This window comes from Rutidosis leptorrhynchoides, chromosome 1 (assembly GCF_046630445.1).
Source record: "Rutidosis leptorrhynchoides isolate AG116_Rl617_1_P2 chromosome 1, CSIRO_AGI_Rlap_v1, whole genome shotgun sequence".
In the NCBI taxonomy this organism is placed as follows: Eukaryota; Viridiplantae; Streptophyta; class Magnoliopsida; order Asterales; family Asteraceae; genus Rutidosis; species Rutidosis leptorrhynchoides.
Window position 1 is genome coordinate 459,343,074 of NC_092333.1, and position 8,718 is coordinate 459,351,791.

An 8,718-nucleotide genomic window follows, 5' to 3' on the forward strand; every position below is an offset into this window, starting at 1 on the left:
CGCATGGTCCCGGGACAGACGCATGGTCCCGGGACAGGCGCTTAGTCCCGGGACATACGCTTGGTCCCGGGACAGACGCTTGGTCCAGGGACAGGCGCTTGGTCCCGAAACAGACGCTTGCTCCCGGAACAAACACTTGGTCCCATAACAGACACACAAACGGTTTAGGAACCCCATCAATCTAATCCCACATATTCCAGAGAGTTGCATAAATGATGGAGGTAACTATGAGGCGTCTATTTCTGGACGAAACAAGACACGTGCGGATCCACGATATTCATCTTTCACTAAAACCCATAAATCGCATCAACGTAAATATGTAGTCCCAATGAATATAATCAAATGCCTTCTCGAAGTTACTTTTGAACAATAAAGTTTTTTTGTTTTTTTGCACCAAGCTGTAATGACCCGAAAATTTGCGACTAAATTTAAACTTAATCTTTAAAGGATTAATGATTTCGACACGATAAACAAAGTCTGTAAAACTGAATCTCAAAATTTTTGAACTATTCAAGTACCCTTCGATTTTCTCAACGATTCGCGAACAATTATATGTAAATAGATACATATATATACTATAACTTGAAAACGTAACAAAGTTCTCATTGCATAATACCGTACATTAAACTTATTGGTTTATATATCTAATTGAATATATATGATTTCAAGTTATTTAGTAAACGATAGTAACATTCGATTATTGATTTGATTGATATTTAGACAAGTTAACTAAAACGTTTAAGATGAACCAGTAAAACACTAATTTGATAAAGTATTTTCAAATTGCTACAGTACCCAAAATGCTACAGTATTTTCGAAAATCACTATTTGCTACAGTAAAATTGACTTTGCTACAGTGAATTGCTACAGTAAAAATTGACTTTGCTACAGTAACTTTGCTACAGTAAACCACTATTTTAAAAAATGTATTTTAATAAATAGTGAGACGATGATTTATAGAAGTAAATGACCAAAATACTCGAAAGTTTAAGATATACTTTGAGTGGTATAGTTTAGGAATAATTTAAGGCTATATTTTAACAAAGGTACGAGTCACGAAATGTAAAATGCAAGTTTTCTCAGCGTACGAAAGGACATTCGAGAAACCGGAACCGGGACATAAGTCAAGTAACAACGTACGACTTATCGGAACAAAAGTTACAAGTTAACTATGCACGTAAATATAATATAATATATAAATAATTATATAAATTAAATATAATATATATTATATTTAAATATGTCGACAAACTAAAATACAAAACAATGTGAGCTGTCCCTGGTCCTCATGCGAGTCGCATGGCCAGAAGGCCATTTCCATACGAGTCGCATGACTCCAGATTTCAGGCCAGGTTCTATAAATTGCAGTTTTTGGCTCGAGATAATCACACACATACACAAATATAGATATACTCTGTAATATTATTTATTATTATTATTATTATTATTATTATTATTATTATTATTATTATTAATAAGATTATTATTAATCTTATTATTTTTATTATTAATGTTATTATTTTTGCGATACAAAAATAATAATGTACATAAAATATTACGACGGAGTGCTGTCCAAGTAATTTTCAAAACGTGTTTCCAAGCGAGCTAGAGCTAAGGAAAATATGGGTTATTGCCAAGGAAATTATGGGTAATGTTCGAGGGTATTTTTGTGAATCAAACCTCGTGTTTATCATCTCCGATGCGTCTACGTGCTTTTCTACAATATTGTATATCAATATTAAATAGTGAGTTTCATAAGATCCCTTTTACTCTCTACATTTTTGGGCTGAGAATACATGCAAATGCTTTATAAACTGATTTACAATATTTATATGCGTGAGTTTCATTGCTCCCTTTTTAATTACTTTTGCAATATATATTTTTGGGCTGAAAATACATGTACTTTATTTTAAACACAATGGATACAAGTACATACTAAATTCTACAACGAGTTTGAACCGAAATTCCCTTAGCTTTGGTAACTAGTAACTGCCAGTTATAAGAACCGGTGGACGCGAGTAGTAGTATATGGATCCATAGGGCTTGACATCCCCGTCCGAGCTAGAGCGCTAGCCTTTTAACGGACGTATGCTATTTGAGAAGCGTACACGTTGGTTTGCGTGTATTATTAAGATGATTATACAAAGGGTACAAATTATATAAGCGTTAAAGTTTAGTTACCAGGGTGCTCTGTTATGTAGAATCTATTGATAAACGTTTCTGGATTAAACAACTGAAATCTTGTGATCCACCTTTATATACAGATTATGAGCAACATTAAAACTATGAACTCACCAACCTTTGTGTTGACACTTGTTAGCATGTTTATTCTCAGGTTTCCTAGAAGTCTTCCGCTGTTTGCTTAGATGTTAAACAAGCTATGTGCATGGAGTCTTGCATGACATATTTTTCAAGGAGACGTTGCATTTACCAAATCATCACCATGTATCTTATTTTGACTGCATTGTCAACAGAAATGATGTTGTAAACTATTATTTATGGTGATTGTCTATATGTAGAAATCATCAGATGTCGAAAACCTTTGATTTAAATATTCATTTATGGTGTGCCTTTTCAAAAGAATGCAATGTTTACAAAACGTATCATATAGAGGTCAAATACCTCGCAATGAAATCAATGAATGACGTGTTCGTCCATATGAATTTGGAGCGATCGTCACAGAAGCAATTGCTTCATTTAGCATTAGAGGACCATATAGGATTTTTCTCCCTAAACCCTACACCCTAAACCTTAAACCTTAAACCCTACACCCTAAACCCTAAACCTTAAACTCTAAACCGTACACACTAAACCCTAAACCCTAAACCTTAAACCATAAGCCCTAAACCCTACACCTTAAACCCTGAACCCTACACCTTAAACCCTAAACCCTATACACTAAACCCTACACACTAAACCCTAAACCCTAAATCCTAAACCTTAAACCATAAACCCTAAACGCTAAACCCTAAATCCGAACCCTGTACAGCTTTGGGTTCCTCTGATTACACTGGACGTCATTAGGTATCGAGTTGGTGTTTATTTCAATTTTGTATATCATCGGATAATATAACTTATGTAATATCTATTTTGCATATAACATCATCAACACTACTCGCAGCGAAGCGCGGTTCTTAATCCTAACCGATGGGTAAAGTGAAAGGAAAGTTAGTGTGTGTGTGTGTGTGTGTATATATATATATATATGGGCAGGATCAATGGGGAAGTAACCAAGCGGGGGGAAGCAAATTTTTTTTTCTCGCTTTTTTTGATTTTTTTTTTCTGGCATCAAGATCACACGAATATATGAACATTTAGAAGAGACACTTCCTGATGAATGTTATTATTTAGGCGGGAAAACGATCGACAAAAATAACATTCAAGATAATATTGTTCGTGAAGAATATGAACGTTTTTTTTCTTCATGTTTTGTGAAGTAAAATTTAGCCCGATTTAGAGTTTAGGGTTTAGGATTTTGGGTTTATTCCATAAACTCAAAACACCAAACCCTAAACCCTAAACTCTAAACCGTTCGTGTTAAAAACTCAATCTAAATCCTAAATCTAAACCCTAAACCCTAAATTTCTAAACCCTAATATCTAAACCCTATAAACCCTAATATCTAAACCCTAATATCTAAACCCCAATAGCTAAAACCTCAAAATACGCTCGAAAAACACGATAATTGTTATATATTACGTCTTCGAGCGTTTTCTCGCCAAAATAAAAACATTTATCACAAAGTGTCTCTACTAAATGTTCATATTTTCATCTCATCTATAATGTTCGTGAACAAAGTTTTTTCAAAAAACGAAAAAAAAAAAAAAAGTTTTTGCTTCCCCCGCTTCTCCCGAATGGTTACTTCCTCTTGATCCTACCAATATATATATTATATATATATATATATATATATATATATATATATATATATATATATATATATATATATATATATAATGTGTAAGAATTATTTATAATGAAACCATATAATAAAAGTAATTATTTTTTAAAGAAAACCTTGAATTGATTTTTTTTTTTTTATTTCTTTAATAAAAACTACAAATATTGATCTATTATCTATGGATATGTAACCATAAACAAAATATATTTCAGTGCTGAAAAAATTAAGCGCCAAACTTCCCTATGTTCTTCCCCAAATATTTTAACACTTAATTTTGTTCCCAGTTTCCCACCTTAGTCGGTCGCAATCAATTAAGCACCACAGCTGTTAACAACAGAATAATAAGTCAGAATTCAACATCATTCGGTTAATTGATCAGGGTTTTCAAATCTCTCGTCTACTATTGAGGGTTTGTATTTTGACATGGTTTTCAAATAAGGTAATCATGTTCAAGTTGTATGTAGTAGGATATTTCTGTAATTTTATCGAGTGCTATTTACATGTATTCTTGATTATGAGTTGCAACAAGCACATTGATTTCGTTAAAATCTGATCAGTATGGAATGTGGTGCTTTTTAAAGTTTGATTTTGCTAGCCCTAATTGTACTTATACTAGCAGAATTGTGGTTTAGATCTTTGCAATTGTAAAATTGATTAGTAGAAGGTTTGGTTGTATACATACTGTCAACTAATTACCTGAAGCATACAGGCTTACTTTTGTGTTTTTGATTTGTATAGTAGTAATAATTCTTTTTTTTTTTTTTTTATGTTTCAGAGTAAAGATGTTTCATGTTATGGTGATGGCTGGAAGCTGCAAACAGTTATGGCGATGTTATGGTGATGGCTGGAAGCTGCAAACAGTCAGTCTTGATCCAAAATCTGTTGTTCTGACATGTTATGGTGATGGCTGGAAGCTGCAAATAGTTACTAAAACAGAAGGTATTTTTTTGTTACAAGAAGGAGCAAATGACTTTCACAGGTACACAAATTTGACCACACATGTTTTGAGATCAAATATCAGTATGCAAAATGCAAAAGCAGCAGGCAAACAAAGATATCAGGGTTGGATGTTTATATCTAGAGTATGTTTTTATGATGTTGGGAAGTTTATATTAGTCCCTTAAAATGACAATTTTCTTAAGAGAAGTTCAGCAAATGAGCAGTTATGTACAAATGAACAAATCTTTGAATAGTTGATTAATGAAAATCGTATACAAATTGCAGGGAATCACAAACTAAATAATTAAAACTAAAACCTTTGGGTCGGATATAAGTACGTTCAGTTTTGTAAGTGTTCTATTGATATTGATATTTTGATATTGATAATAAAACTATAGGCAAAATGAACAAAAGTCATAGTTTTGCCATGGATTGGTCAAAGCTGCTTTTTATCAAGCTGTCCTTTGATGAACCTTGAACATTTAAATGTGTTGAATCATAATGAACAAGATCCATGGAAGCATTCCTATGTTTCAGTGTGGTATATATTGTCTGTAAAAGCTATGATAAGGGATAAGTACAATGTGTAAAGTTAGAATGTTATGAATACTGATACTGTCAGGTAATAAAGAGGATGCTTGCAAGCATATTTCAATCATGTAAAAGGGTACGAAACACCCTTGTCACCATGTTTGGATAACACTGTGTTATGTTGAAGTGATGAACGGAACTTAAAAAAAAAATGTATATATTCAAGTAAATATCTTCTTATGTTTATGGATCGTCGTTTTAGCTCAATTTTTGGGATCATCGGTTTCCAAATGTATATTATTAAATAATGTATTTTATCAAAAGTTTTGTTTCAGTCGGTTGCTTTTTTTTTTAGAAATGCACTCTCTTGTGTTTTTAACTCATCTTTTATAGACTTTATTCGGTATTGTTCGTAACTTGATATTATATTAACTTGACTCATTTATCACCAAATAAGGTATTGTGGTATTATGCTGATCAACCCCATAATTAATGTTATATATATTACATTCTGTATAGATATGTACACTTAATAAGTTTTGAATTTACTGTTATTATAGCATGTGCCTGAGGTGAAAAGTGTGTTACAAAAGGCACTACCTACTGATGCTACCAATCCATTGGATGCTGAAATGATGATCTGGACCAAACGTTCTGTTGTAACGGTCAAGGAGTTGTATAACATAACAAAGAGGTACAAATCTAATCCAATATATTACATAATCTGTAACTCTTTGAAATAATAATGTTAACCCTAGTGGAAATGCTTTTGCCACCACTTTCCTAACAGGTTACAAAGTTGGTTGTTAAGGCAAAAGTTGTTGTGATTGACGGGGATGAAGGATGGTTGTCGTATATCTGTAACAAATTCCACAAATACACGTGGCCGAAGTATGGTAGTGATTTGGCCATTCCTGAGTTTGAATGTGATAATTGTGGGCCTGTTAAAAATGTTACCCCGAGGTTCGACAGTTTACATTGTAGTTACCAATCTTCGATTACATCATTTCTTGGTATCAAAACATAAATAATTATGATTTATCAGTTGTATAAATACATCTTTTATTTGTCAAACTGAATCAGATTGGGTGTCCATGTTGCTGTGACTCCTCTTGTCAAATTCATGTTATTTTATTCGACTCTGAAGTGACCAAGATGTTGAAAACGAGTACTGATTCATTAATCGAAAAGGCAAGAGAGGTACATTTTAATCAGTCTATAAATTAACTTATTCATGTTATATGCTATAAATTTTTGTATTTTTTTAAGTAGGATACATATAATTACTCTACACTTTGTTCAATCTTACTTCCAATACATATGGTTAGGATAGATATATTATTTATGTATGTGCACTTTGAGTAAGAAAGATTCATTGTTTTGTAGTATGGTTCCAAACAAAATGCCCCTCTGTATGTACGACTTAATGGACGATACTCATGCCTGGTTGATCCGTGTGACAGACTTTAATATACGATTGAACTATCCTTCATTAATCGTTGTCAATGTCACTGAAAAGGTTGGGGTTATTGATTATATCGATTCTAACCTTAAGTTGAAGGAACTTGATGTCGATGAAGTTGCCAAACCTACTACGGAAGTAACACCAAACAAGGTACCGCTTTGAGATTTACATGTTTTATATATACATACATTTTTAGAATATTGACATGTTCACAAAGTAATTAGTCTTCTTAGTGTTGGATAACACTTTTATTCCTGTAAAATACGTTGTCCCAGGTTCCCGAGATTTCTATTTTTGGTGGGAGTCAATCATCTTCAAATTTTGTTACCCCAAGCCCAATGGATACCAAGCGCAAGTCATATTCACCCCAATTGTTTCAGATTTTGAGATACCGACTGGAGGCACAACCAATGGATTGGCATCCATGAAAATTCCTCGAATGTAACCACTTTAAGTGCTTGATGTCTTCCAGGCCTCTTCAACTTTCAGTTTTTGTTTGTTTCTGTAGAAATGTGTGTGGAATAAAGATGTCATCCAATTGATTGGTCTTCAAAGTCTTTTAGGAGGGTCACATCATGTGTTTATTTTAGGATTTATTATCTTTCGTCGTAAACTATCATTTTATGTTGTGTGATTTTTGCTTTTCACGTAGAGACCATGTTTTCTTTGAAGTATCCATGAAAGTTATTTGCGGATTTCATTCCAAAGGGATGAGTTATCCTTATTCTCTACGAAAGCCTTGCAAACTAATAGCTGCTTTAAAGATGCTCCTTTTGTATGATGATGTATGATGCGAACGTGAAAAACTTGCACGTTTCTTAAAATCTCTTTATTTTACTGTAGTTTTTTCTACTACTATCCTTTTAAACTCTACTAATTGTTTAAGTTATGTTTTCTACGTTTGCTTTCAAGGATATATTATGTTTATCAGTTGATTAATAATCAAATCTCAGCAATATTTTACGTTTAGTTCACATAAATCCTAAAATTAATGTTGAAAACAACATTCGATGTATCCAGGTATGTTATATATATATATATATATATATATATATATATATATATATAGACAAACAAGAGTATAATTGTATAAATAAGACAACCAAAATTATATATGTGTTGTATATGTTACCACAACGAGGAATCCAAATAGTCATTTTCTGATTAGAACCCGCAAGGTTGCGGGTATTAAACTTAGGGGTGTGCATGGTACGGGAAAAATCGGGAAATCCCGAAGACCGGACCGGACCGGACCGGAACCGAACGGAACCGAAGATTTTCGGTACGGTCCATGGTCCATTGTTTTGCTTAATTTCGGTCTTCGGTTCGGGACGTACCAAACCCGAAATTTAGGGAAAAATACCGAACCGAGAAGTAACTAACCATCTTTAATTTAAATAATATAATTTCCTTCTGTAGATATGTATAACTTCCCTAATTAACTCCTTATTGATAGGTGAAAGCAGTATATTCTGTAAATTAAATCCCCATGATTCCCACATATAACAAACAAACAATCACATAAACCCTAACTAATTGCAAGCATACGTGATCGAGCCTTCCGCTTAGTGCATCTTTCATATGAATTACACTTATGTTTATTATCACAATGAGCTCATATGTATATCGTTATACAGACTACTTATAGTCACAACTCACAATAATGGTTTACAGTACTAGTAAAGTCACAATAATGTAATATCTATATTGTTTACTACAATGTTTTACTAAATCTCGTACATCATACATAGACCAGTGTGATATTCTTTCAATTTCAACAAAAGATGAATAAACAATATCATGCCTTAATACAAAGGAAATGACAGAATAATTATGAGTACAAAATATTACAATGGGACGGTTCTTTCCACAGAACCGAACC

At 32.9% G+C, this 8,718-nt stretch overlaps 1 long non-coding RNA gene across 4 annotated transcripts; it reads left to right on the plus strand.

The window, feature by feature from the left end:
* Positions 1–4,123: 4,123 nt before the first annotated feature.
* On the plus strand, positions 4,124–7,525 carry LOC139874070 (uncharacterized). 4 transcript variants are annotated; one of them, XR_011767783.1, is made up of 7 exons: positions 4,124–4,340; positions 4,677–5,507; positions 5,932–6,065; positions 6,162–6,334; positions 6,455–6,571; positions 6,758–6,986; positions 7,112–7,525. It is a non-coding gene; the product is annotated as an uncharacterized lncRNA (long non-coding RNA). The 4 variants fall into 4 exon arrangements; XR_011767789.1 differs by having other exon boundaries at positions 4,677–4,880; XR_011767795.1 differs by having other exon boundaries at positions 4,677–4,840.
* The last annotated feature ends 1,193 nt before the right edge of the window (positions 7,526–8,718 follow it).